Source organism: Rhipicephalus sanguineus, chromosome 6 (genome assembly GCF_013339695.2).
Source record: "Rhipicephalus sanguineus isolate Rsan-2018 chromosome 6, BIME_Rsan_1.4, whole genome shotgun sequence".
Taxonomy (NCBI): Eukaryota; Metazoa; Arthropoda; class Arachnida; order Ixodida; family Ixodidae; genus Rhipicephalus; species Rhipicephalus sanguineus.
Genome location: NC_051181.1, coordinates 117,630,394 through 117,657,586, shown reverse-complemented (window position 1 = coordinate 117,657,586; position 27,193 = coordinate 117,630,394). Strand labels below are relative to the sequence as shown.

At 47.6% G+C, this 27,193-nt stretch overlaps 1 protein-coding gene across 3 annotated transcripts in view; it reads left to right on the top strand.

Moving 5' to 3' along the window:
• Positions 1-27,193, top strand: part of LOC119396251 (rho GTPase-activating protein 20) — a 666,225-nt gene that overhangs the window by 422,867 nt on the left and 216,165 nt on the right. The gene's annotated exons all lie outside the window — the stretch shown is intronic.

Here is a 27,193-nt window from a genome sequence, read left to right as displayed (position 1 = left end):
ACGCTCGCCATGGGGTTGCACACGAGCGTGGTGGGGACGAACGTCGGTACCGTCTCCAACAGCGTCTATAGGTGCAGAGGATAGCAAGCGGCGGGTGGCGTCGCTTCCCCTATGCGACATCATCACGACTAGCTGGACAAACGCCGCGTGAAATGCCGCGCCGCGAATAATCGAATGGACGAGTGTCGCTGGATACAGCCTGCCATCCACGCTCTGTACGGTTACGTGCAGCGTTGTACGGGGTAACTCCTAGGAGATGTGCAAAGTTCCCTTATGTGGCCCCGAATGCTTTAGCCTGTGAATGTGTCTCGTTGCAACAGCGATGAATTGCTCCAGACGTAATCTTCTGAACGAGGAACACAGGAAGTTCCTTTTGAGAGGTAAATCGGGCGAAACGTTTCGAACTCGGGAGGGAATGGAGCGAACAAGCACACTGCTTTGTCGTCGAAGTGGCAGTCTCAGCTCTGTCACTGCACCCAATTCACACAAGGGCGAGTATACATACATTTTACCGTACGGCGATGACGTCCTGTACAGGAAAGAGAGGACTGCGATGTGTCGTGCGCAGGATGAAGACATTTGGCTGTGATTACTTGGATTTCGTATCCAGCGTGTCTCTTCGTGGGCTCGACGGCATTACGCGCACGCGTGCATATACGTTGAAATGTGGCACAATGTATAGTGTGATGTGCTTCGAAGACGGCAAAAGTCATGATAGAGGAACTACGCTTTAGCTTTTTTGCAGTGCCAGTTGAGTTGGCTGAATCTCAATACTTATTACGAAAAGGCTGAGAGGGAGCAGGAGTCGCGGAGGGCAGCGATGGCTGTCGCAATCGAATGTCGCAGTCGGGTATTGAAACTGTGACGCTACAGAACTGCATATTCCGGTAGTTTGAAGACCTGTCAGTATAGCTGCAACAGATTCGACTAATCCCTGGCACATCATGGGATTAGAGAGAGAGAGAAATATATTAAATACGAACTGCTCTGTGCTCGGAGTTATAGGTAATCTCTTTTGCCCATTTTCATTCCCGGGCGCGGAACAAAAGAAAACGTTGGGAACATTTCACATTTTTCCTACCTGAATCTTTGTAATCCACCTACTGCATTCTTTCATTAAAGTTAATTCTCTCTGTGTCTCAGTCCATCGAATCAAACGTCTGTATACGCTTGACTTCCACACTGTGTAACGAACATGCTCACCTTCTTGGTCATATTTACTTAAGATAATTACACCACATGCAGTCATAAAAAGGCTCGCTAAGGGTTATATGCTCGCACATTTTTTAGATGCGAAAGCATCTTATGCTCGGGGTGGTGTAAGTTCTGCGGCGTCCGCACCTATACTGCGCATGCGCCAACTCTCCCCCTCTCCTCTCGTGAGCGCGAGGAGGTGGGGTGGAGGAGGTGGCGTGAGCGCTGCCTCCGCTTCGTTTCTCCTCTCCCGTTTCTCTCTCTCTCCGCCAGAGTTGTGCACTCGTATATAATGCGGCGCGCACTCGCATAACGTAAATGGCAACGCCGGCAAGCGAATCTCGAAGCTGCGAGGCTGCGAAAGCGCGCGTTCGCTGTGCTTCCGTCATTCTCTATCTGCGCAACGGTGAGCGAAACGCCATGAACAGCGTCAACGTCGGCGCTAGTTGCAGCGGCAGCGCCACCGCCGCGGAGCAGAGGAAGGCTAAGCCGAACGTAAACGTCAGCGTCGGCAAGCGGTAATTCAGACGCCTCGACAACCACCGTCTCATAAGTCACATAAGAGAAACGAAAACTCGATGCGTTCGCATCTCACCATGGTTGCCCGTAGGAGGAGATTATGTGTAATTTATGTTCCGCGTTTCTGCCACGGCTTTGTGGCGACAGCGAGGTCGCAAGGTCGCACAATGAGCGAAGCAATGCTCTTGCATTTCTATGTAGCAGACTATGAGAAAGCTGCCCCTAACGACGAGCTCGCAGTCCTTGAACATCACGTCTATGGAGCCAATTCTATAAAGGCACTCCTAGCATATGTCATCCTGAAAGGCCTCCGTGCTCGATCTGGTTTCACTGCAGAGTTCAGCTGGCTATCGGGATACCTTTACTTTAGGAAGCTCTGCGCAAAGGAAATTAACTTTCCATTTTATCCTTTAGACAAATGACTACAATATGAATAAAACACTTAGAATGGTGTTGTTTAAGCATCAGTTACAAATTCCTCACCAAGCAAGGGACAGGTTCAACCACGGCAAGCCCTGATAGCCACAGTAACGAATGAATGAATAAATTGAACGAATGAATGCAGTACTCACGCAAGTTCTCCTTTGAGGCTTGTCTAACTTATCCGTAAGCGTTTTATTGTAATTTGTATATTGTTTAAACCGAGCTCCTTGGTTGCAGCTTTCACTCGAACGCTCTCTTCGAGCGGCATCGCCACGGCGTCTTTCATCTTCTTTCCAACGTTCGTCTACCTCTGGAACGGCGCCACAGCAGCCGCACCCCCCCGGTCACCGAAATGCCAGTTTGGTTTTAAAGGTTTCGCAAAGTATATAAATTTTCCCGATGTGTACAATACTCCTCCATGCGGGCTTTACATCTTCTCTTAGAGAGGGCTTTAGAATGCGTAAGCAGTGCTATGATGACTCAGCTAGCAGACTTTGTGTGTGTCCGTCCGTACCTCTGTCACGTAGGATGATCATCGTTACAGATGAATTAATGTATGAAAGAGAATAAAGGTTGTTGACGCTTTTTTTTTTTTGTTCTGTTGACGAGCTACCAAGAAGTTTCGTGGGATGAAAGTTTCAGCTATGGCTCCCTTAACGTAATGGCGCAGCTAGGTGACCTCGGAAGCCTCGTGGCGTTTTGGGAAGTGTTCAGTTTGTGACGCTAACGCACATGTAATGAATGTTGGAAGCGGGTCACTCCATGCTATGTGGTGACCTTGGAGCTTGGAAACGACATATCCGCATGCAGATTCAGCTCATGAGGCCTCACACGTCAAACTTGTGGCGATTGCTAAGGAAACCGCTCTATTTTTTTTTTTTTTTCGCCACTGCGCTGGGAAAGAAACCTAGCTATTGGCGGCGTTTTTTTATTCTATGTGAGGCATTCCAGAACTGAAAAAGTACACTCGCCTTATAAATCACTCTTATCAAATTAGATATGACCTATGATCTCGACAAGAGCGCTTCATATATGACAAATATACTTCGTCATTTCATTCCTTCCGGTGAAACTCTCATCGGAAGGAATGTTTCGCCATGTACGCCTGAAGACGACTGTCCTGAAGACGACTGAAGGCGTCTGTCCTAAAATTTCAGTCATGAAAATTTATTAAAGCGAAAGCCTTAGATGCCTCATCAAACGCGAAAATCGACCATCGGTGTCGTCGGCGTACCGCGGCGTCGGCATCAACACGAGTGATGTATAACATTCATCATATGATGACGTCATCACGACGTCATAGTTCGCCATTTTTGTGACGTCATGATGACATCACTATGCCGATCACGGAGGCAGTGAAAAACCAGGTGAGGTGCAAAAAGCTTAATTTTCCTCCGATCCTGCATGGAGGCTGTGCAAAATCACGTTAGGTGTAGAAAGCTTTCGGGACGGGGGGAGGGTCCCTATATCGACGGAGGAGAAAAAGAAGATGACTTTCGCTTCCGTGCCGTCTTAGGCGAATACATTTGGGACCCTGTGAGGTTTTTGCCAATCGCCGTTCGAATCGTGCCTTCGTCGTCGGCGGCGGCGACGACAATCAATTACAAGGGGGTCGGGGTCACGTGGGGTCGTGCCGCAACTTGGTGGTCGTTGAAGGGGCTTCACGATGCTCTCTCAGCACGTGGGCCTATCGCTCGGACCGACGTTTCGTCCTTCGCACTCCCGAACCACACACGAAGTATAAGATGCCCCGCAGACTTGAAGACAGGCTGGGCAAAGGAGAGTGACATCGAATTGCTATAGATTTTTTGTTTCGAATGCTTGTAGTACATGTACATACGGCGGCGCGTGCAAGGCCTGTGGTCTGACAAACAGACAAAAAAAGGGGGCCGCCCGCCGCGACGGCCATGGATTGGCTTCAGTCGTGGCTCGATTCGGCTTGTTCCCTGCATACACGGCGGCTTTGCGCAACACCTTACAGGGTTGCGTGCACACGTGTAGTAGCAGTAGTAGTCGTGGAGGCGCTTTCCGTGCGTCCTGGACGCGTGGCAGTTTGTAACGAGTAAGCGTGCGCAGGAGAGAAGGAAAGGGGGGGGGAGAGAGAGAGAGAGAAGGCCAAGCGCCGGCACGGTGTCCGATGATTATTAGGCACGCCATTCTCGCGAGCTGCCGCGTGCGCTCGATTGGCGTGCGCCATTCGATCGGGAAAGTTCGGCCGATGATACGTCGCGTGTTTTCTTGCCTCTGTTGAAGTCGGCCAAGGAAAAAAAAAAAAAACGTCTTCACGCCTTTCCTTGATATGCGTTGTGCAACGGGCCCGTTAAGCTGTGGGCGCTGATAGGCAAGGACGTTGTCCCTATACGAGTATGACAACGTGACAATGGATGCTCAAACGGGAGCCGTGTGTACGTCTATCGCGTTAACAGAGGGCGGCACAATGTATCCTTCTGTGAAGGACAATAGAAACGCATTTGTCGATGTGAATGAATGGAGAAATTATCGTCGGATGCGCGTGTATTGTTTGCACTTGTTTTGTTCTCTGACCAAGGGAAGTTACTTTTCGAGGGCCTATGCGGCAACTTCATGCTCTTTCAATGCGACACTATCCTGTGCACCGTCAGTGCAGCCCATTTGTCGTATAAAAGCTATTGCAGTATCGGGAAACCTAGCTCCAATGCAGACGGAGAGAGAGGCAGCGAGATGGTTACCTTTAAAGCACAAAGGGCTTTTCAACGTTTTCCTTCTATTCTTTTTTAGTTTGCGTATTGAAGGATAGAGGCTAATTAGAATTAAGGGCAACATTGAAACACTGTTTAAATATCACGCGTTTATCTTCGAAGGGCCGCATCTTATTTTTATTTACGAAGGTTGTTAACTTTCCTAAACAGGATTAAGCAGGTCATGGTGATGTTGCTCATTTTCTTACCTGTTGAACAACATCGAGTTATTCCGGCGCAGCTAGGACACCACGAAACACACAGAGTGCTCTCATAATAGGCACACTAACAAGCATCACTGTAATAGTTACGCTAAAGTTATAAAAAAGCTCTAAAAACATATAGTTAGAGAACTTCATACCTCGCGCACTCATGGGCGCGGTGCGCGATTGTATAAAACGGCAGGCCGCGCGAAACAACCAACCTATTGGACAGTTTTGAGTTGAAAACCACTGAGAACCAAAGCTCTAAGCTAATAGGCTAACGACATCACTACCATATCTCGCTGTCTCTATACTTTTTTTTTGTTTTTGGTTTCTTTTCTTTGGCTCACGGTCTGCCACAGCGTCAGTGTCGGCGGAAGTGAGAAATCCTCGAGAATCTCCGGCATTCGACACATTCGTAGCGAATACGTATTTATTTATTTTCCCTGATATTAGCCAATCGAATGACCTCGCGTTTGAAGCGGTGCGCCTTATCACGATACGAAGTGTCGTCACTGCCGTCAGCCTTCCTCGCAGCTAGCACGCGACGTCGTGCTAGAGGATGTCACCGGGACTCGGCAAGGTCCTGCTTCGCGCTCGGTCGTACGTATCGCTCAAAGGCGACAGGCATCGCGACCATTTCGAAATACGCGAGGAATGCAGGACGTATACGTATGCGACGCACTCGCGCGACGTCTTTCTTTCTTTCTTTCTTTCTTTCTTTCTTTCTTTCTTTCTTTCTTTCTTTCTTTCTTTCTTTCTTTCTTTCTTTCTTTCTTTCTTTCTTTCTTTCTTTCTTTCTTCCTTCCTTTCGAAGAAGCGATGGCTTACGCGTCGCGGTCTCATCCTGTCAAGAGTTCATCGCAATCGCTGTGCCGGTTGTTTGGCAGGATCGCTTCTCGACCCCGACGAGAAATCTCGGTCTTTCGATTGGGCTGGTTGCCGCCGCCCCTTATCCTGCCCAGTTTCGATGCGCGCCTATAGCTCAAGGTTACCCAAGCGGCGTCGCCTTCTCTCTCCCGCTATACACACTACGCACACTGTGTCCCGCTAGATCAGTGCACCACTGAGCGAAACTTACATGGATGCATAGCAAAACTTAGATGGATGCAATCCTCCACTCCCGTTAAAAACAAAAGAGCAAGAGTTACCTAAGTACTTGATCGAAAGTCCATAGGGCAACTGCACTGAACGACCCTCAGTCAAATGACAGGACTGCATGCGCTCATCTTTAAAGCCAGATGACTCTACCTAAACGGCTATTTGGCGTGTCAGCTATCATCAGAAAGCCTCTGAATCGTAAACACTCTTAGAATTCGCTGCTAGCGGTCCATGATCTTTCCTCAAAATCACACAGTGCATCACAAAATGAGCGTTATTGTGTTGGATCTGTCGTCCGCGAATCGAAAGTAACCGCGAAAAGTCAACTTTGTGAGCTCACGTACCGCAACTGAACAATGCGCGATCAGGCTATCTCAACACTGCACGTAACTTCAATCCAACTTCGCACTTTGGTGTAGAGAGGATGGCAGACGGTGAGAGAGGGCAGAGACGCTGGACTTTCGTCGATTCGTGTCTCGAATAAGGTGCATCTGCTTTTTTTCTCTATGTTGCGTCGCTGTGCTACCGGTTGTTATCGTACATTCTAGATCAAGTCGGGGGCTTGTGCGTACATATATTCCGTCAGGTGTGTTTTCTTTTGCACCCCTTCGATAGCGGTCTCTTGATGGCGTGACTTATGGGTGACGAGTCCTTCCCGGTGGGTCAACTTGGTTCGAAACTTATATATCAGTCTCTCGTCTCCCCATGTTCAGTGCGGTATTTCTTGTGTAGTTTGGCGGCAAATGTCAACTAACCAGTAGCGATACGTCGCAGCTTCTGGATATCACGCTCCTCAGATGTGCCACTTACAGGCTTGGTTTCTTCTTTTTTGTTTTTTTTCGGGGACACTACCAGCCTCGTAATACGACCATATAGCCTCGAGCAAGGTTGTTTAACTAGTTTTCAACATCATATCTGCCAGATCAAACCCATTTATTTCGGTTGCATGCGCGTCGCTTATGCCTGACCGTGGAATATGCCAAGGGCGAGCCGACATATGTCCGATGACGTAGTTCAGTTCAGCTCCACCGGTTTCATCGGGATGTTGCGATATAGTTGGCAACATCGAATTGCCCACGCCGAAATCAGGTCTTGCGATGCCCACACCCGTGTTTAGACGGATGAAATGCGTCTTCTTCACCGAACACAGGCGAAGGTATGTTACCTCGATCTATTCGCTGTAAATAATCTAATTTAAAAAATTTAAAGCATACATACATTAGAGCAATACTTATGCAACGTTTGTTTTCAATGATAAAAAAAAAACTTGGAGGACGCTTGAGATTCGCCTTCAAGAGTAAAACGCGATAGCGTAATCGGTCCCCGTGCGCATCGCCTTCTCAATTGCTAGCCTGCCTTCCGTTCTCGGTGGATAGCCTCAACCGTGCCTTAAGGAAACGAACGTGTGTGCGCGTAACATTGGCCGTTTCAAAGTATCCTAGAATGCCTATACTACAAGTACAGTTGTTAAGTGCCCACTACGCCATAATTCTTCCTTTTGCGAATCAGCGAAGGGCCCACTACGCGTCCGCAAGGCAACACGCGAACCTACGCAGCTGCTCCCTTTGTTGATGCTTATGCTGGTTATAACTATCAAATATGTCTCAGCGTTTTGTAATGAGTCGGCCTTTAAAACGTGCGCCCACTCGTTGAGCAATTCACATGTTTTGACGCCTGGAGCGATTTTACGCTTCCGCCACGCAATATTACATGCGTTAAGGAGACTCTTTCTACTACATGACATTCATATAGTGTGTGTTGTTTTTTCGAAGCGGTTTTAAGAAATAGCGTTCCTGTGTGGTAGAACACCTGCTTGCCATGCAGACGACCTGAGTTCGATTTGCACTCGGACCCGAATATTTTTATTATTGATTTTACTTGCATCTTTCTTGATTTTTCGGTCACGGTCAAGATGATGATTTTGCGCTCACGACCAACGACGCCGTCACCGACGCCGACGCCGACACTGGAATTTCTGCGAAATGAACTCTTTAACGCTATCGCGTTAAAAGAGAGGTTGGTTTGCGAATTCGGCGCCAGGGGGCTACTACGTGCCTCATGACCCGCTAGTGCTGTACCACACCTTTTTATATAGAGGTGTTTATGGCTTTACATACTGCGTTATGCTTACGCACGTTTTCTGTGTAGAAGAGCCAAGTTTTGTTGCTGTAGTTGCACATAAAACCATTACAACAAAGTCTCTTTTTTTTAAAGCAAACAACATTACAAGCAATCTGTCAACCCGTGAAAAGATTCCAGCCAATCCTTCAGGTGCGCATCCAACACGAGCAGCAAGGAGCACATGTACGAAAGATAACTGCAATGATACCCAGCTCTCTGTATTCAAAGCAGTAAGATTTCGCAGACTGGCTTTTACAGCGTGCGACATTCGAGAGCCACCAGTAGACACCAGTCGACAGCGTTATCGCTGCATACGTAGACCACGTATATCGTGCGGCTCAAAATTTCTATAGCATTTCATTGTCGAACTACATAACCTGCTGCGGTCACAGAGGGCGCGATGCCTCCCGTTCTCCATGTAGCACGGCGGCGGGAGCCGTTGACGAGGCGTTATGATGTGCTGTTAATTGCCCAACGACTCTTGCAGCCCATGCACGTCTCGAATCTCGGCACTTAACGCGGCCATTATGTCATCGTTTTTATAGCTCACCGCACACTAGAGTTTCGTTGGTCCACCTTACGCGACGCTGTTTTTCTTTCTTCGGTTTCCTTTTGTCCAGGAAAAAAACAAAAGTACTCCCAGCGTGTGCCTACAACGTATTTACGAATGAAAGGAATTTCATTCTTACAAGCGCCGCGCTATCGATTCGCGTGTGTACGGGGTAAATCCGTGCGTAAGCGGCCGCAGGCCAAAATGTGTCGCGACGGCACAGCAATCAGTGCGCCTCGAGGCTATGCATAGATGCGTTTCGTTTTTCCTGCCTCTCTTTCATTTATTTCTTTCTTTTTCCCCCAAAACACTGCGCATCGACTGACTTTGATATTGTTTGCCGGCTATCGCAGATCTCGCTTCTTGGAAAACGAGACGTGTTTTTTCCTTTTTTTTTTTCTCGCACCTTGAACCAGATTCGGCCACATATACTGCCGCCTGTTTACAACCTCCTTCTTGAAGATCGTGACGTCAGGGAAAGACTTATGTGTTATGTCGTTTATTCGTGTAATCCAGTGTTTTCTCGGCACGTTTCTCTGAGAAACTTCGAAGGAATTGTAGAGAGAAAATGAAATCAAAACAAATTGCATTGAATCAGTGTGAACGCTCCGGAGTATTGTGGCGCAGGAAGTCAGCGACTGTTTACGCAATCGGGTGACATTCCACGCTAGCGTAAATTCTTTCGCTCTATTTTTCCTTTACTCGAAATTGTTATACACTATACACGCTGTTAATTGTAGGAAAACGCGCGACGTGTGTGAAACGGAGCTGCAGAAGAGGATAAATTTGAAAACCTGACTTGCACGTTAGTCACTGATCAGCACTACGGAAAGTCATTTATTACCGTCCCGTGCGAATACTAAGCTCTACAGTATGCATAACACACGGTTACTTCGGTTACTTAGAATCCTTAACCTCCTTTATTTTCACAATGTACGTGAAGTTATGACTTCGGTTTATCAATTGGCACCCCGTCTCCACTGTCCACTGTCTTGACCGTTTTTGTGATATATTTGTCCAAAACTGCAGTTGTTATTTTTGCTTTTACGGTCAACGCTGTTATTCGTACACGTTCAGTGACTTGACCTAAGTTATTCACGTGATTAGTGATTACGTGAATAACGTGATTTCGATTAGTGCAACGGGTACTTGTATGCGATCTATTTATTGTCTTTTTATTGCATAGTGACCATGACCTCGTGCATTACCTAACGCGTACGTGCGTATGGGCCTTCTGGCCCATACGCAGACATAAGTTCTTCTGGATCTTACGTCTTGTATGCGTGTACGGCTTTTTAATTTTAATCTCTTTATGCAGCATGTGCATTCCTGGTGCTTGTGAACGTGTTATAGGAAAGTGATAACCTTAGTTTCTTATCTCTGTGTTTCAGGACAGCTAGCTCATACGAATATATGACCGTCATCCCTCCCCTCCCCCCCCCCCCTTCCTCCCCGTTTACCTACCGTCGTTACACGACAAGTTCGTTCGCCTGAGAGTTTGCGATTACACGACTGTCTACGTAAAGTACGCGCATAAACTTGTACGATATCCGCGCATAAATTTCTAGTGAACTTCTACTGTACTCCACATAGTGAAATGGGACGTTAGATAAAAAAGAAATGAAGCCCTTTCTTTCGGCATTTAGAGATCTAATAGAAATATGTTCTCTAATTAACTCTAAACTAGTTCATAAATAATAATTTGGATGCATTTTTTGGACTTATGAAGATAATTTAAGAAGCCCCGATCACGTCAGGATGCCGCCATAGTGAATATGAACACGTGTCCCACGTTGACCTTTTCGGTTTCGCCGCAGCGTTCGTTCTCCGTGTCTGTTTGCCAGGTGACGGCCCCTGCGAGTTCGTCTTGCCCCCATTGCGCCACCGTTTGCACAACCTACATTCACCGCGTAACAGTGTCCCGAAGGCGTCACGGCCGACTATCCCCTCCGAGTGATCGCGTGTGACGTATGCACAACCTTAGCACAGTCGCCGCCGACTGAGTTACCGCTCCACGAAACAATCTTGATATTTATTTGGGGCTTTGAGCAACCAAGTGCCGATGAGAGAAGTCGGTGACCCCGAACGAGAGTGAAAAGTAAGCGGGCGCTTAGGTATTATCGCTATACGCCAATATAGGACGGCTGTACAGATGTAGATTGCAGTCACTTGCAGCATTCTGAACCGTTTCACGGCGGTTCAACAGAAGTTCAGAAACCGCACACATAGAGTTCAGTGGTGCAAGCACGACGTGGCACCAAAAATGAATGGTGAGTTTCCAACACAGCGCGGAGTGTCCTCTTAGTGCGCTCCGTTGATGCAGCTTTGAGAGGTCGCGAACCTCACATAGGTCGGCTTCTGAAGTGTCAACACACTATCAATATACTATACCTGCTATACCTGGGAGATGCCCATAACTCGTGTTCAAATGGTGCTGAAAAGTCCGTAAGCTGTGTCGTCTTTTGCAGTGCTGCTTCATACCTGCACGTTTGCACCAAGCCGGCGCCGTCTTTAGGAAAGAGGCAAAGCTATAGCCTTCCAAAAAGTCATTGCCCTGCTTCTTCAGAACATGAAGGATCTGAAAGAACTGAAAAACCTGAAGAACCTTTTGAAGCGATCGGCGTGATTTAGAGGACGTCATATCGCTACACCGCTCAAACGAATGGCAGCGTCCTATACACTTGGCTATAACTGGGTGAGGTGCTGCGCGAGATTCAAATGGACTATAGTCGTTAGAAACGTCAATGCATTAGGCAGTCACGAGGCACGTAGGAGCATAGCTATATATATTTGCCGCGGAGGAGCATTGTCGAAATCACGCATGCGCGGCGTAGTCGTTTGTAGCGTGAGACAGGTATCATCCATTCGTTTCGCGTCACTGTCTGCCCACGTTATATACGACTCTGGAGAAGCGAGAAAAGCCTTCTCGAACTTAGAACACATGCGTTCAAGGGGCTAGACCGTCATGCACGTGGACGCATCTCTTGAAAACTTTGCGCCTGGACGATGGGCCTCTGAACGCGGCGAACAGAAAGGAAAACGAGGCCAACGTGTTCCGTTGGTTTTTACTGCTACTGTATACACATGACGTGCTCCGAACAAAAAGCAGTGCTGGCCCTTCGTTTGTTCCTGAAAACCACTCGCACTTTATTTTTCGTTGTTTAGCTTGCTGTAGTGTTCTAAGTATTCTTCGTCGTCTAGCTACAGGCGTCTCCATTCATTTTTGAAGGCTATTCGGTGTTCCAGTGCTTTGTCGCGTAACATTTGATAATTCAATGTTATCCGGTTAGCGACAGAATTCTAACTAAAAGTCAGCTAGTCTCTCGCAATGCAAAACATGTCATTATACGTCTGCACTCTTCTGTCGTCAAGGAAAACCAAGCGAGTGGACCTTGGCGTAGTAATTGCAGTAATTGCGTATTGGTAGGCTAAGGTAGCCGCGTCCATCTCTCCCTTCTTATCGCTTAAATATGTGCACCTTCTATGGCCTCTAGGGTTTCACCATATACGTCTGACTGATTTCGACAGTAGTTTGCTCAGCCCCTTTTCTTATTCTTACTCTTCTTGCTATTAACATTTTTCTTTTTACATGATGTCGTCTGTCTGGCTCAGCCGTCGTTGCCATGTCCTGCTTGTGAGCTCTGCCCCTCGTTGTGTACGTAGTTCTCGTGGCTGCGGCAGCAACATTTCGATTGGAGGTGTGCACAAAAAGGATTCGCAATACTTCTCTTTCGCAAGCGTGTTTTCCCATTTTCTACTGGTCAGCTGGCTTCGCTAATGATTGTCCCGCATCGTCATTGACTGAAATATTCTTTTACGAAAATTCTTCGCCTAAGAAGTTCGAGCCCTGACCTTTCATTTTTAACAGAACTATAGTCCTGAGTAGGACGCCTTTCTCATTAAGCGATTAATTAGTCGAATCGGTCGGTCGGTCGGTCGGTCGGTCGCTCACGCTCACTCACTCACTCACTCACTCACTCACTCACTCACTCACTCACTCACTCACTCACTCACTCACTCACTCACTCACTCACTCACTCACTCACTCACTCACTCACTCACTCACTCACTCACTCACTCATACTTCTCTTCAGTGGTCTTCTAGTGCGACGAGTGTCACGTGGACTAGTGGCACTGTTGTCACACTGGTGCCACGGATGTAACTTGCTACAACGCTGTCTGGCCTTGGAAATTTCCGAAGAGTTCCGCCTGCATGAGCAGTACACTCCAAAACTAGTACATTTGAATCGACACGAGTGTACATGTGCACCGGCGTTTTGTACGCTGGAAAAAACTATATTAAACTGTCTGCGAAGGCGTGTAGACATAGTATGTGAGACAATTCAGGTGCCGAGAGCTTAATATAGTGTCAAATAAAAAAATTGAAGCCAAACATCAAGCCATCCAGAATGCACCAGGCGAGCAGATAAAGATTATGAGGCTGCATATGTTCACACACAGTGACGTCCAGACGGACGTGCACAGACACACGTGAATACACCCAGAGGTGTCGCCTGTGGCTCATATAACTTTATTTATTTATTTATTTATTTATTTATTTATTTATTTATTTATTTATTTATTTATTTATTTATTTATTTATTTATTTATTTATTTATTTTTGCACCCTGCACCCCCTTGGGGTTATTGCAGCTATGGAGATCTTACATCAGACTTCAAGTGCAGACTTTCTTTTAAAAAAAGTCACGATTCGGCACTTCATGAACACCTCCTAGCTGGTAAAGAATTCCAGTGTTCATTTGTTGAAGAAGAAAAAAACTGTGTTTGAACATGTCAGTTCTAGTTTGAAATGTTAAAAGATTAAGTTTGTGAGAGCGAGCTCAACACATTTGCCGAAACAATCTAGACGTGACGAGTTAATTGGACAGTGCAGAAACTCCAGGTTAACATCAATAAAGACGTCCGAAACGAGGGCTCGCGTCACTTCCGAAGTAAGGAAACCTCGAGAGAAGAAAGAAAGGGAGAACGCACTCCCATGAACTCTTTGAGTGTCGTTCCTTTCACACGTCATTGAATTTCGCGTCGCATTCACTTACGTCAGCGCACGACCGGGCTCTCTTTGACGGCTCATTGTGCATATGTACACTGGTGTGCTCGCACACCGCGCGCTTCGTGTATTCGTTCGGGGTGCTGACTCACGAAGCAGAATGAGCGCCGGCGCAACGCCCGGCACGCGTGCTTCGCACGCCACTGAGTGAGAGTGTGTGTGTGTATGTGTGTAGGGGCGCCTCCTAGAAGGACGTCCGGACGGCCTGTACAGCGCACCGACGCATAGTACGCTTTGAGTATATAACCGTATACGTGTGTCTAGCCTTCGTGCGTTCGCGGCGCGACCTACAGCCGCTTGCGGGACGGCAAAGACACGCTTGACTTGTGGCCGTTGGCTTGTCCGCGCGTGTGCCAGCGCCTTCTTTATGCTCGTCGCTGTATACGACGTCGATTCTTTTTTGCCTGCGTACTCGTGGCTCGGCTCTGCTGCGCTTTCGCTTTTAACGCCGACGCGCGGTCAAGCCTCCTTCGGACTGACGCGCATCGCCGAAGAGAGAAAAGAAGGCACTAAGAAGAGAAGGTGAGGCGCAGGCCCTGGCGTAGCGGATAGTAATTTGTTTCGACAACAACGCCTATTATAGGCGAAGGACCCCCCGCTGTGTGAGTATAACGTAGCGCTTGCCTCCGCTGGCGCTGCCAATCCGAGGTCTTCTTTCTCCGGGACGTTTCGGAGCTGGAAACGTCGTCCACTCCCCTGTGTTCGTTTGGCGGAGCCTCTTCTTCCTCTTGGCATGTGGCCCAACGTGGACTCGCCGGCTGCTGGAACGCGAGAGAAGGCTGTGCGCGTGCGTCTGTGTGTTCACACACAGCACGTGCAACCTGCCGTATCTCTCCGGTGCGTCACTCGATTTCACAAACATTGGCATTTGTGAAACGAATTCGGCTTGATTAGACGCGGTGTGGGATGAGGCAAGGTACATGTCGTATGGGAAAGTAGTAACAAGTTGGAACATATCAATTAGTATTCGCCTGTTATCGAAACCTAAAGCTGTACGCAGTATCTGAGGTATACATGTATGTGACCGCATACAACACTCTTGCGCGTGTACGACGTAGTGTTTATAAGCGCGAATAAATAGTCCATGGACATTTATGAAGCTCATCGAATCAGACACTACCAACGATGTTAAGGATGTGGTGGGATGCTGCCTTGTATATATTTAAGTGTACCTCCGTTTATCAATTTTCTCGTCACGATGTACCCTAAGAATCCATATTTACTGACATTAAGAAAGAGGGACTCACAGTTATGTATGACCTAGATACAGATCAGCGCCATACATGAGTCGCATCTCTCATCATTCTGCACGAATCTCCCGAGAAGATAGCCAGCGCATTTCTTACAATCGCTGAAATACTGCAGAGATTTGTGGGTGCTCTACTTCACTTCTTGTTTATTTACTGTTTCATATATAATAATAAGGGGTCGAATTCATACAGCTTTCCTTTCGCAAGTGAGGTTGCCATTGGCCGGACGCTTTGCAAATGATCTGTCCTGCTTTTAGCGTAAGATGGTTTTGTGAATATTGACACTGACCTGTATCTAGGCCATGCATAACTGTGTCCACTTTCCTAAATGTCAATAAATAAGTCTTGCTAGGATGTGTCGTGGGGATGAAATAGATAAAGGGAGCCACACTTGAACGTTTACAGGGCCTCGTCCCAGCGTTTACGTCGCTTCATCCCCATGCCTCCTGCGAAGGAGTTAATTTTATGGAAGATGCAGCTTCAGACGTCATTTGTACTTGACCGCGAAACCTGTGATTACAGGGAGTCATGTAATGAACTAGTTTCTTTCGTCAATTAGGCTAGCGCTCGCGCGAAGCCGATAAACCGTGTCTACGAGACTGGGAATCGGCCGCTCCGTGACCCGGTTCCCCTGCTTTCGTTTTCTTTATCTTCGCTTTAATTTATATGTTTACGCCCTATCCAGGTTACCCCTACATCTGTCGCTACAAATTACCCATATCTACAACCGTCGTCATCAATATTCTACACATTGACATGTGGACTTGTTTGTTTTTGTCAGTCCCGAGTGGAAAGTACGTTTCGAGATCTTTGCATTTACTTCGAAACCCCGTCACTACGAGATCGTTTAATCCATCTCTTTCGAGGATTTCTTTTGTTTTTTGTTTTGTTTTTCTTACCTGAGCTGGCATGAGTGCCTAACTTTCGCCTGTTCCACTAAATAGCATATTCTGTAGTTAGAAAAACATTTAGTTTAACAAGGTTTTGTCCATTTGGCTACCCTAGGCTTGGGGAGTGAGCGGGAGAGTGTGTTTAGAACAAAATGTGCACGATTCAGAGTACTATAAGTACTCTAATATGGGAGAGCGGTGAGCGGTCTCTTGTGCAGACTGAAGCACTAAACGTATTTTCTAAGGGGGAGAGAGAGACAGAAGGCGAGGGTTTAAGCTAAGCACAAACACCATGCATTATTTATAGCATTTCTACAGTTGAACCACTGCAGTTTCTGTCTCCTTCAAGAAACATAGGCGCACGAGCAACAGTACCTCCGCCCAAAAGAATACTAGAAACACCGACATGTGCACAAGGCCACAAAGCTTCTACTGTGCTTCATAAAGTCGATTAAGCTTCATGAAGGTTTGTGAATTACTATAGCACGTGCTGGTATTCGTTGTGTTCGCAGTTACTATCCATTTGTAATTTTTACTACTATTCTTTTTTCTTCTACATCTTATCCATTACCCCCCCCCCCTCTTTCTTTTTAGTGTTCCAAGTGTAGTGCAGGCCATCGAGCACGTGCCTGATTAACATCCCTGCCTTCCCTTCGTTTCTCTCTCTCTTTCTCTCTCTCTCTCTCGACATGCATCCAGTCCCCTAATATTCCGACACCTGATCGTAATTTACAAGTATAATCCCTTGAACAACGCGCGTGCGACTCATCGGAATATGTCTGTTCACCAATGTACTAACCACCTAACAAAGTCGAAGCTCGGGATAGGCTGGTAAGTTTTGCCGGTACAACTTGCCCCCTCCATTACCTGAAGCTCTTCGCGACTGTTTCATCCGTCGGACCACCACCGACGGCTTCATCGGAACCAAAGCTCATCGTCGACGACAGTGTTTGTATCTCTTTCCAATAATACCTTTTAAACCCTGTCCACGTCCGCAGTGTTTCGGAATGTATGGCGGCTGAAAACGCGGACGCGCCAGCAACTGGGCCTATCTTTTGCTTTCTTTCTCTCCCGATTTCGTAATTATGCCATTCGTCCTTCCTTCGAGAGGCCTCCCTTTCTCATTTCGAGCCGTAGGGCGCCTCTCCGTCTGCGACGAGCGAATGAAGAAAACACGTGAAGTTCTTACAAGTATATGTACACGTAGGTTCTGGCGTATGTGTGTGCGTGCGTGTGTGTGGTGTCCGAGCGCAGCTCGTCTTATATTTCTTTCTTTTTTCCGCGTGGCATGCAATCCGGCTGCCACACGTGCTTCAGTGAGCGGTGTGTAGCTTTTTTTCCTCTCCTCTCTAATGGGAGGACAAGATAGGCAGCCTGCTTCTCGAGCCTCCCATGCAATTAGTGGCTCTCCGTGGAGGACCCTGTATGGTATAGCTTTCGATTCTGGTTCTCTTATTATCAGGCGCCGCCTTTGATTGGGGCCCGGCAAAATAAAGCGAGACTACAGAAGTGCCCGTAACCTCTTTCAGACAAGCAGTGCATCTCGCCGTCGTTGATGAGACAATTATTAATCTATAGAGATCTTGAGGGTGTATTCTCTGACTAATCTAACTAATCGTGAGAAAGCCGTTCGAAGGAAAACAGCTTGCGGAGTTAGTCTCAGCACGTAAAAACAATCGAACAATGTTTGTGGGGAATTCTTAGCGACCGATGAGAAATACGTGCCCCGTTCGTTTTCAGCTATGGCGCTTGATTGTGATTTAGATTTTTTGTTGCAACCTGGGTCTGTGAAGAGTAACGTACATTGTATCGTTTGTGAGCACACGTTACTACGAATGAAACGAGTGTGGATGCTCAACCTGAATATGTATTCCCCTTCTATTACGTTTAAATACGTTTTCATTTTACAGCGAAAGCTGTTATGAGATCATTTCACCGGCCGTTTTTGGCGCCGTAGTTGTCCGCCGCCGCCGCCGCCGCCGCCGCCGCCGCCGGTGTCCGTAACCAGTATCGCTCGAAATAAGAAAAAAAACTAACTAAGAAAAAAATTCCAGGATGGAACGAGGTTCGAACCTGGGTCCTCTGCGTGGGAGCCCAGTACTCAACCTCTGAGCCATGCCGGTGCTTGAAACTGCTTTGCTAAAAGGTCCTATACAGGCTTCATATCGGGAAGGAACCAGATTAGCATATGCAATATAGCGTGGTAGAAGAGTAAAATAAGCAGCAAGCGTAGCACAACGCGAATTCTGTAACCAGGCGTCACACAATGCGAATTGCGCAACGAGCAGTTTGTTGAATGCTTCCAACCCATTACAAAGGACCCTGCCATAATTCTTCATCATCAGGCACAGCATCAACAAAGTGCGCATAATGCCTTACATGGGTTTAGCAGGTACCAACGCTCTCCGTAGAATGACAAAAAATGGCAGAGTGCCTGCTGGCCTACTTCTCAAAAATTACAATTATTTATGGCGTAGTGGGTTCTTCGCAAGTGCACTTGGATTGGTTGCCAAGGAAGCCCATAAGCGCATGATACACTTCCTCTGGGTCTCAGTAAAATTACAATGATTTATAGCGTAGTGGGTTCCTCGCAAGGGCACTTGTATTGGTTGCCAAGGAAGCCCATAAGCGTATGATCCATTTCCTCCGGGTCTCAGTAAAGTTCTTCGCCCCCCCCCCCCCGTCTCTTTCCCACGTCAACGTATGTTATACAGCATGACGGGAGAGGGAAATAGCGACCGGGCGTCACCCAATGCAAATTACGTAACTGGTGGGCCGTTTAAAGATTCCAACCCATTACAAAGGGCTGAGCCATAATTCTTCATCGTCATCAGTCGTCGCGTGAACAAAGTGCACATAATGCCTTACAGACGTGTAGCTGGTGCCTCACTTCTCCGCAGAATGACGAATAATGGCTTAGTAGGTGCTTCCAAACTTCACAAAAATTGTGATTTATGGCGTAGTGGGTACCTTTCTAGTGTACTTGTATTGTAGCCCCAAGAGAGCTTAACGGGCTCTAGAAACGCCGCTCTTCCAGCTTTCGCTGTGACTGTGCTGCGGTTTTAGCGCAGGCCTGGCGTTTTTTTGCTTTGCTTTTGGTTTTCTTTGCACTATTAGGCGAGACATGTCGTCCGTGTGCAAACTACTATGGAATCACAGCTTTTCTGAATGACAGGCAGTAAATACTCTGCACGTTTCAAAACTTTGCTACCTACATGTCGATTTGCCTTCATACTATTTTGGAACTGCCGGAACCACGCATGCGATCCTCGCGCTCTCGCGTGGCGCAAGCTTTAAGCATAATAATATCATGACGAAGCCTTGTACGTCATACTCCCATGCGTAATGCGAGAACCATACCACCTGAAGATAACTCTTTGTAGGACGCCTCTCGTCATGTTCGGTTCCGCTGGCCTGGCCAACCAAAACGTGTCCTGGAAGTGACGTGCCCTCGAAAGTGATCGATCAAGAATACAACCCATGCCCGAGACGCTATAAGCCTGCTGTTAAAAATAACCGCCTTTAATTAGTAGCCAGCGCCGACACCGTGATAACTCACGGCGGGGAATATTATACGCAGGGAAGACTTGCGCAGCACTCGCCACTTAGTACTTGCCACTTACGCTATTAACCTGAGGGAGAGCAAAGAAACTATCTCACCTTTCTCTCAATTCCTTTTATTTAGCTAACTGCGAAGCCACTACAATGTATCTTTATACAACACGTTCGCCTCCACTGTTCTCACGTCATCCTTCTGCAAGTGAATGGGGCTTGTTCTCAGGGTGACCGTTGTCCACAGTGCCCACCCTGTTTTCGCCGTTTCGTCTTCATCCGCAGAGCATCTGCGAAGCGGTACGCTGAAAACAACAGCTGCGTCCTGGCCGTGAGAGCCCAGCGGTCGTTGCATTGCAAGAAAGTGAGCATCCGGCATACATACGGGGCTCTTACACTGCTCTGTAAAGCAGATGTGATAATAAGCGAATCACCACTGTGTCGTTATATTCTCTGTCACTATTCGCGAACGTGTGCCCTGGCCGTGAAAGCGTCACCTGCGGCAGCGGCCACGAATGAACTCGAGTACTTGCTGCACCGTCTGTCGCTTAGTGCCATGTGCAGAAGCCGGATTCAGCTGGTAGTCAGGCCCTAGTAACACAACACTGCTAGCAGCTGCTCACAGTCGCGATCGGTGGCTCTGATGTTCTTGCCATCCATAGCAGCCATGCAGTGAAGCCACAGCAATGGGGATAAAGGACAAAGCTTAAAGGGACACTAAAGGCAAATATTAAGTCGACGTTGATTGTTGAAATAATGGTCCAGAAACCTCGTAGTGCTACTTTTGTGCCAAGGAAGGGCTTATTTTGAAATAAAATCACGTTTTAGTGGTCCGCATCGCGTTAGCGCACTTCAAATCACCCGCCTGAAAGCGGCATTTCTAACGTCACTGCTGCCGTGCCCAACGTTGCCCGCCTTTACTGCGCGGAGGCGTGCACTGGCGGCGTGCGCCATTCGGGCATCCGGCAATATCACATGCATGCGGCATTTTGTCGAACTTTCTGTCAGAGCGACTTTCACGAGCGCGCAAAACACACGCAGCAGTACGTGATCACGGGCGTCCGGAGGGGCGTGCAAGGGGGAGCAGCTGCCCCTCCCTGGAATTTCGGATAATATTTTTCTATGCGGTAGCAGTGAGCTACACAGCTTGATTAGCACACTCAGATCCCGGCCTTCTCTATTTCCAACAAATTTCGCATGTTGCACACTGTTGATTAATCTTGCAGGTCATGTCACGGCAGTGAAAAAAAAAAAAGCTGTCAATGCTATATCCCCCTCCCTTTTTGCACCCCCCTGCAATAAGTTCTGCGGACGCCCTTGCACGTGATACCGAAACTACCACTGAGACGCGACCGCGTGAGCGAAGCAGGGTGCCGGGAAGCGCAGTTCGGCAAAAACGGAACCTTTGGACCACGCGCGCCGTTCCCCATGGCAACGCCAAAGAGGTTCTTTTTTCCATGAATCAAACAGAAACGAACAAGCAGCATTTTATTGCGTATCTTGATGCACGGAAGGTTCTTTTTTTATTGCAGCTAGTTTGATTACGAGTGATTAATTGTAGTCGAACTCTCTCACGTCATCGAGATCATTTCCAAAATGTCCCGCTCGTTGCGCTCATCGTGTGATACGTTTAGCCTAATTTCTCGGTAAGTAGGGCACTGCTGTTGATAATATTGCCGTTTTAGACGTTGTCATACATTGAGCTTTCACTCTGACATAAATTGTTATTTGCCTTTAGTGTCCCTTTAAACATCCTAACTTTATTTCACTCGCCATAGCCAAGTTCGGAGATCCCACTGGTTTCTTGAAGACTAGCCATGACATAATCTGCGGCTGTATATGAGCAAAGTACAGATAATTAAAAATTAAAACCGGATCCCATGTAAAGGCTGTGAATGCGTATATATCGGCGAGACGGGGAATTTTAAACAGCGGGTGAAACAGCATGTCAATGGCGTTAAAAAAAAAAGTGTCTTCAAACGCCTTGGCATAGCACGCAGAAAACTTGAGCCATTAAATCGATTGGGTTAACGCCATGATTTTGGAAAAGGAGAAAAATCTGTCTTCGAGACACCACTTAGAATCCATTGTGATTCAAACGACTGATAATACGCTGAACCGAAGTGACGGAGCCCTTCCTCATATCTACACTCGCTGCTTACGTCCCATTTTAAAGCCTTCAAAAATATAGCTACACACGTCCTCGTTCTCATTGTGAAGAAGGCTCCCGTCAGGAAAGCCGAAATGTCTTTCTCGTACTCTTTTTCATGGTTGGTGTCCCTCTTTTAATTTTTATTTGTATAATTAAAATGCACAATAAGTCCGTGTGCTGCCTATAGACATAGGTAATTGACCTGAGACTGTATGTAGAAATTGTTTCCATATATACCTTCTCAGATAAACACGTTTAGACGTCCTGTTATTCGGCCAGAGAATGTTTCCGTCTGAGCAACTAGAATTCTGTTATCGGTAGCAGAACGACATATAAAGGCTCAGCCGTCGATCGCGCACCTGGTAACAATTATGATTCGTGAAAACTGTATAGACGGCGTCATTTCTAAATGATTCATGAGTGATTCGAACCGACGACCCAAACGAATGTCTCAGTGTATAAAGAGAGCACTGCCAGATCTTGATAGCCCAACCCACTTTTTTTCTGCAGTATGAACGCAAGCATGTATCCAACTTAACGACTGCCTGATGCATTAATATACATTAGAGCTACTGACACGCACGAGCAAGTCTCTTGCCAATTCGTGCTTTCGTAGTAATGTTTCTTTGACCATCGATTGAGTGCTGCTGTTCTCACTGGCGCCTCCTGTAAAAGTATTTCGCCGGTTCTATTCTTTTGGTGTTTTACAGCGAAAGCTGTTATGAGATCATTTCACCGGCCGTTTTTGGCGCCGTAGTTGTCCGCCGCCGCCGCCGCCGCCGCCGCCGCCGCCGCCGGTGTCCGTAACCAGTATCGCTCGAAATAAGAAAAAAAAACTAACTAAGAAAAAAATTCCAGGATGGAACGAGGTTCGAACCTGGGTCCTCTGCGTGGGAGCCCAGTACTCAACCTCTGAGCCATGCCGGTGCTTGAAACTGCTTTGCTAAAAGGTCCTATACAGGCTTCATATCGGGAAGGAACCAGATTAGCATATGCAATATAGCGTGGTAGAAGAGTAAAATAAGCAGCAAGCGTAGCACAACGCGAATTCTGTAACCAGGCGTCACACAATGCGAATTGCGCAACGAGCAGTTTGTTGAATGCTTCCAACCCATTACAAAGGACCCTGCCATAATTCTTCATCATCAGGCACAGCATCAACAAAGTGCGCATAATGCCTTACATGGGTTTAGCAGGTACCAACGCTCTCCGTAGAATGACAAAAAATGGCAGAGTGCCTGCTGGCCTACTTCTCAAAAATTACAATTATTTATGGCGTAGTGGGTTCTTCGCAAGTGCACTTGGATTGGTTGCCAAGGAAGCCCATAAGCGCATGATACACTTCCTCTGGGTCTCAGTAAAATTACAATGATTTATAGCGTAGTGGGTTCCTCGCAAGGGCACTTGTATTGGTTGCCAAGGAAGCCCATAAGCGTATGATCCATTTCCTCCGGGTCTCAGTAAAGTTCTTCGCCCCCCCCCCCCGTCTCTTTCCCACGTCAACGTATGTTATACAGCATGACGGGAGAGGGAAATAGCGACCGGGCGTCACCCAATGCAAATTACGTAACTGGTGGGCCGTTTAAGTCATCAGTCGTCGCGTGAACAAAGTGCACATAATGCCTTACAGACGTGTAGCTGGTGCCTCACTTCTCCGCAGAATGACGAATAATGGCTTAGTAGGTGCTTCCAAACTTCACAAAAATTGTGATTTATGGCGTAGTGGGTACCTTTCTAGTGTACTTGTATTGTAGCCCCAAGAGAGCTTAACGGGCTCTAGAAACGCCGCTCTTCCAGCTTTCGCTGTGACTGTGCTGCGGTTTTAGCGCAGGCCTGGCGTTTTTTTTTTTTTATGGATATAGTAATAATAAACGTAGGGGACTAGTTCATGCTGCTTATTGAAAGCCAGCGAGTAAACTCGGAAACGTCTTCATGTATGCTTCCACAAATTACTAGTGAATCCGGGGTTCCTGATCTATTGGCGCCAGCTCTCTCATTTGCCGAGCAATGCACGGATTTTTCTGGGCAGGGTATCTCTATAATACCGGGATCCTTACGCAGAAAAGGAACCCTAGTGCGGCCGGCTGGTGTCTGGCATATATACCTACGTGTTACACTACGCGAGGCACTCGCGCCTGGCGCGAGCGTGATGTCTCTGCAACCGCTTCGGGGCAAAAATTAGGGAGTGAGCCTTTGGTAATTGCCGGGCAGTTGCAACTAACTCGTTCTCTCCGCGCTGCCCGCGAGGAAACTCGCTCACCGGTCGTGCGTACGTGAGTCGCCGGCGGCGTCCTCGGAATGCTCGCTCGTGTCTTTTTCCCGCCCGTACAACTGCGATAATCGCTTACGCCGAAAAAAACAACAGACAGAAAAAAAAAAACGAAATTCGTCAGACGCGCTTCGAAGAGAGTGATTACGGAGAACGAGAAACGGACGCACGGACGTACGAGAAGCACTTTGCTGATGCACGTACCCTCCCCCTTTCCCTCTCCTTAACTGTCGGCCTTGACTGTATAGCGACGCTTTCGCGCCCTATTGTGACAACTGTGTACGGCAAACGACGTTTTTTTGTCTGTCTGTTATGGCTGGCTGGCTTGGTGTACTGATAACCGTAGCGAGAAATTATCGCGGCGAACGTGGATACACGGGATTGAGTTGCTTATCGTTCGGAGGAATCTGGGGTATGGCGGGTCGTTGTCGAAAACAACGTACATATCTGCTAAATATGGCGCTGCCAGGAGGAAGAACTTTGAAGAAGAAGAAATAAAAGCGGGGAAATCCGACCGACAGACTGGCCTCCTGAACGGGGTCTCAGCATCTGTTTATAATGGTATGGTATGCAAGAGCCAAAGAAGGAGGTAAGGATGGAAGAGAGAGAGGGGGGAAAAGGAGGCTAGATAGAGACAAGCTATGTTTAAGGCAGCGCTCAGCAGACAATTCGTCCACGTCAGTTGTAAGATCATCACGTTACACGGTTTAGAGCGACGTGAGCTCCAGTACGTGGCTAATGGTTGGTTCATACGAAACATACGAGCACACAAGGCAGCGAAGCTGCACTCCATCGTGAGCTAACGTCCTACTCGCTATAGACCAGGTTGGAGTGACCGAGCCAATGTAAAAGGAAAGACGACCGTTAAAAGAATGATATGAGTCAAGGATCTGAAAAAAAAAAAAGAAACATATATATGCAGGGCGGTGTAATGTTGGAAGCCAAATGACACAGACCATGTTTAGGTTAGCTAGATGCAGCAATAGTAGCGGATGTTGACGCGAACACAGTCTCATCGACTGTAGCTGATTCTGTTTCACGAGGACTTAGACGATGCATGATGTTTGTTGAGAGGTGAATCTTTATGACAGGTGTACGCACAAGGAAGTGTCGCGCATACGTATAGGCATGTAATGCTTGTATGTCATTTGTATAACCATGGCAAATCCATTGTGAGGGATTAACCAAGAATATTCGCATACACAGTGGAAGATACGAAGGTATACCCCAGTTGTCGACTGTACAGGCCAGACAACGTCTAGCTGGAACCACTGGCGTGGCACCTTCGTTTGGCTTCACTACCGTGGCATGTCAAGTTGGCTACGAAATGCTAGAATCAGCTTATGGGTTTTCTGAAAAAGAATTTTTAAAAATTAGATCCATTTTTGTTGCACTGATGTGTCGGAGACCGTGTGCTGCCAGCGTTGTGAGCTTATATATGCTCCGGTCAACAGCCAACGGTGTTCACGGTAATCTATTTGCCCATAACAGAACATAAATGAGTTCCCTTTTTATTTTATGCCTCGTCATTTTTCCAGCTGATTGTTCCTTCAGAACGCAATCGTCAAAAGTACGAATAAAAGAACACATCGCATAGAAACCGATAGCGCCGGTTAGCTCTCGCTCGCTGGGTTTGTCGGCTGGCATCGACAACACGGGAACTCGCTTACATTGAAGAACGTTATCTCGCATACGACAATATCATGCGTCAGATACCTCAGAAACACATTTTATCGCTTACGTCACATTTCCCCGGAAAACACTGCGGTGTTAGAGCGTTCTCTCTTAGCACTCCCCCCCCCCCCCCCCCTCCCATGCGTGGGACAATGTTCATCGCGCAGATGGTGCGACAGACCTCCCCTGAGAGGTGACGAAAGAAATAACCGTTCGCTTGGCGCGTACGTGACATTCTTATGCGCGCCTTTCGTTCGCCGAGGATGAGCGCACGCGAAGAAATGATATGCTCATGTTATTTCCTCGTCCCGGTTGCGAATCCCGCGTGTAGTAGACAGACAGGCGTGCGCAGGCGAATGAAAAAGAAAGTTTAAAAGATGTGCGCGGATTGGGGGAGGGGGGTACTAATGAAAGCCTGTCTGGCTCCATGCCGCTGCATGGGGATGGGCCGAGGAACTCTGCAGCCGTGCAGGTCGCCTGCTGGTTATACTCCCGGTATCGCGTTAATAATCGCCTCGCATTAATGCGACCCGCGGGGGGCGTGAGCGTGCGGAGTTTGATACGGGAGCATGATTAATATATACACCGCGCGTGCCGACATGAGCGTTGCCGGTGTAAACACGAAAGGGGCTTTTCGTCGGCACGAACGCCCTGGCTCGGGTCCAAGGGATTCCTTCGTACTATTCGTTTTTCCTGCTGCGTACCTTTTGTCCGGCTTACATTGCGTAGTTAAATTTGGATGTCACGCGCGTAGGGGCACGCATCTCTATGGCAGCTTCGTGAGCGATGGGTTTATAATGAGAGATTTTGAGGACGTGCTTCGCCTATTACCACCCCATCGCTCCCCTGTATTCTTTTTTAGTTCCCGAGCTACGTTAATTTGAAAACTTCGCTGCGCGAGTACAGCACTCACTGCCGGCAACATTGATTGATTCGCGGAGTGTGCCGGATAGAAATTACCGCAGCGAGACCTTATTCCGTCTTTTCTTGTTTTGCATTTTTCTCTCTTTCTGTGGCTTCAATGCAGCTGGTACATCATTGTAGTCACTTGTTGCTGCGGCCAGCTCGTGAGCTATAGTTCCTGAAATGTGGAAGCATATGCGGTCTGTTAATACATACATTTACATAATAACAACTGTAAGAAGGAAGCAGGATAACGGCAGGGAGGTTAATCAGTTCAGAAAAACCGCTTGCTACCTTACACTTTGGAAAGGGATGGTAGAGTTTAAAAGTTAGATGTGTAATACCGGTGTCACACGGGCACTTTCGATCGTGATTTGGGCCGATCCGTATTAGGTTCGATCCGGATCAGGTTCTGCTACACGGTCACTTTCAATCGCGATCAGGGTCGATCGGGATCAAGACGATCGCGATCTGCGCATCGCGATCTGTCTCCGTGGGCGCGATTTGGCTGGTGTCTGCGCCAAACTCGATCCGGATTAGGCTGTACCGTGTACCAGCGACCAACTCGTTATCGCGATCAAGAAGTCCGATCCGGATTGGCCCCGAT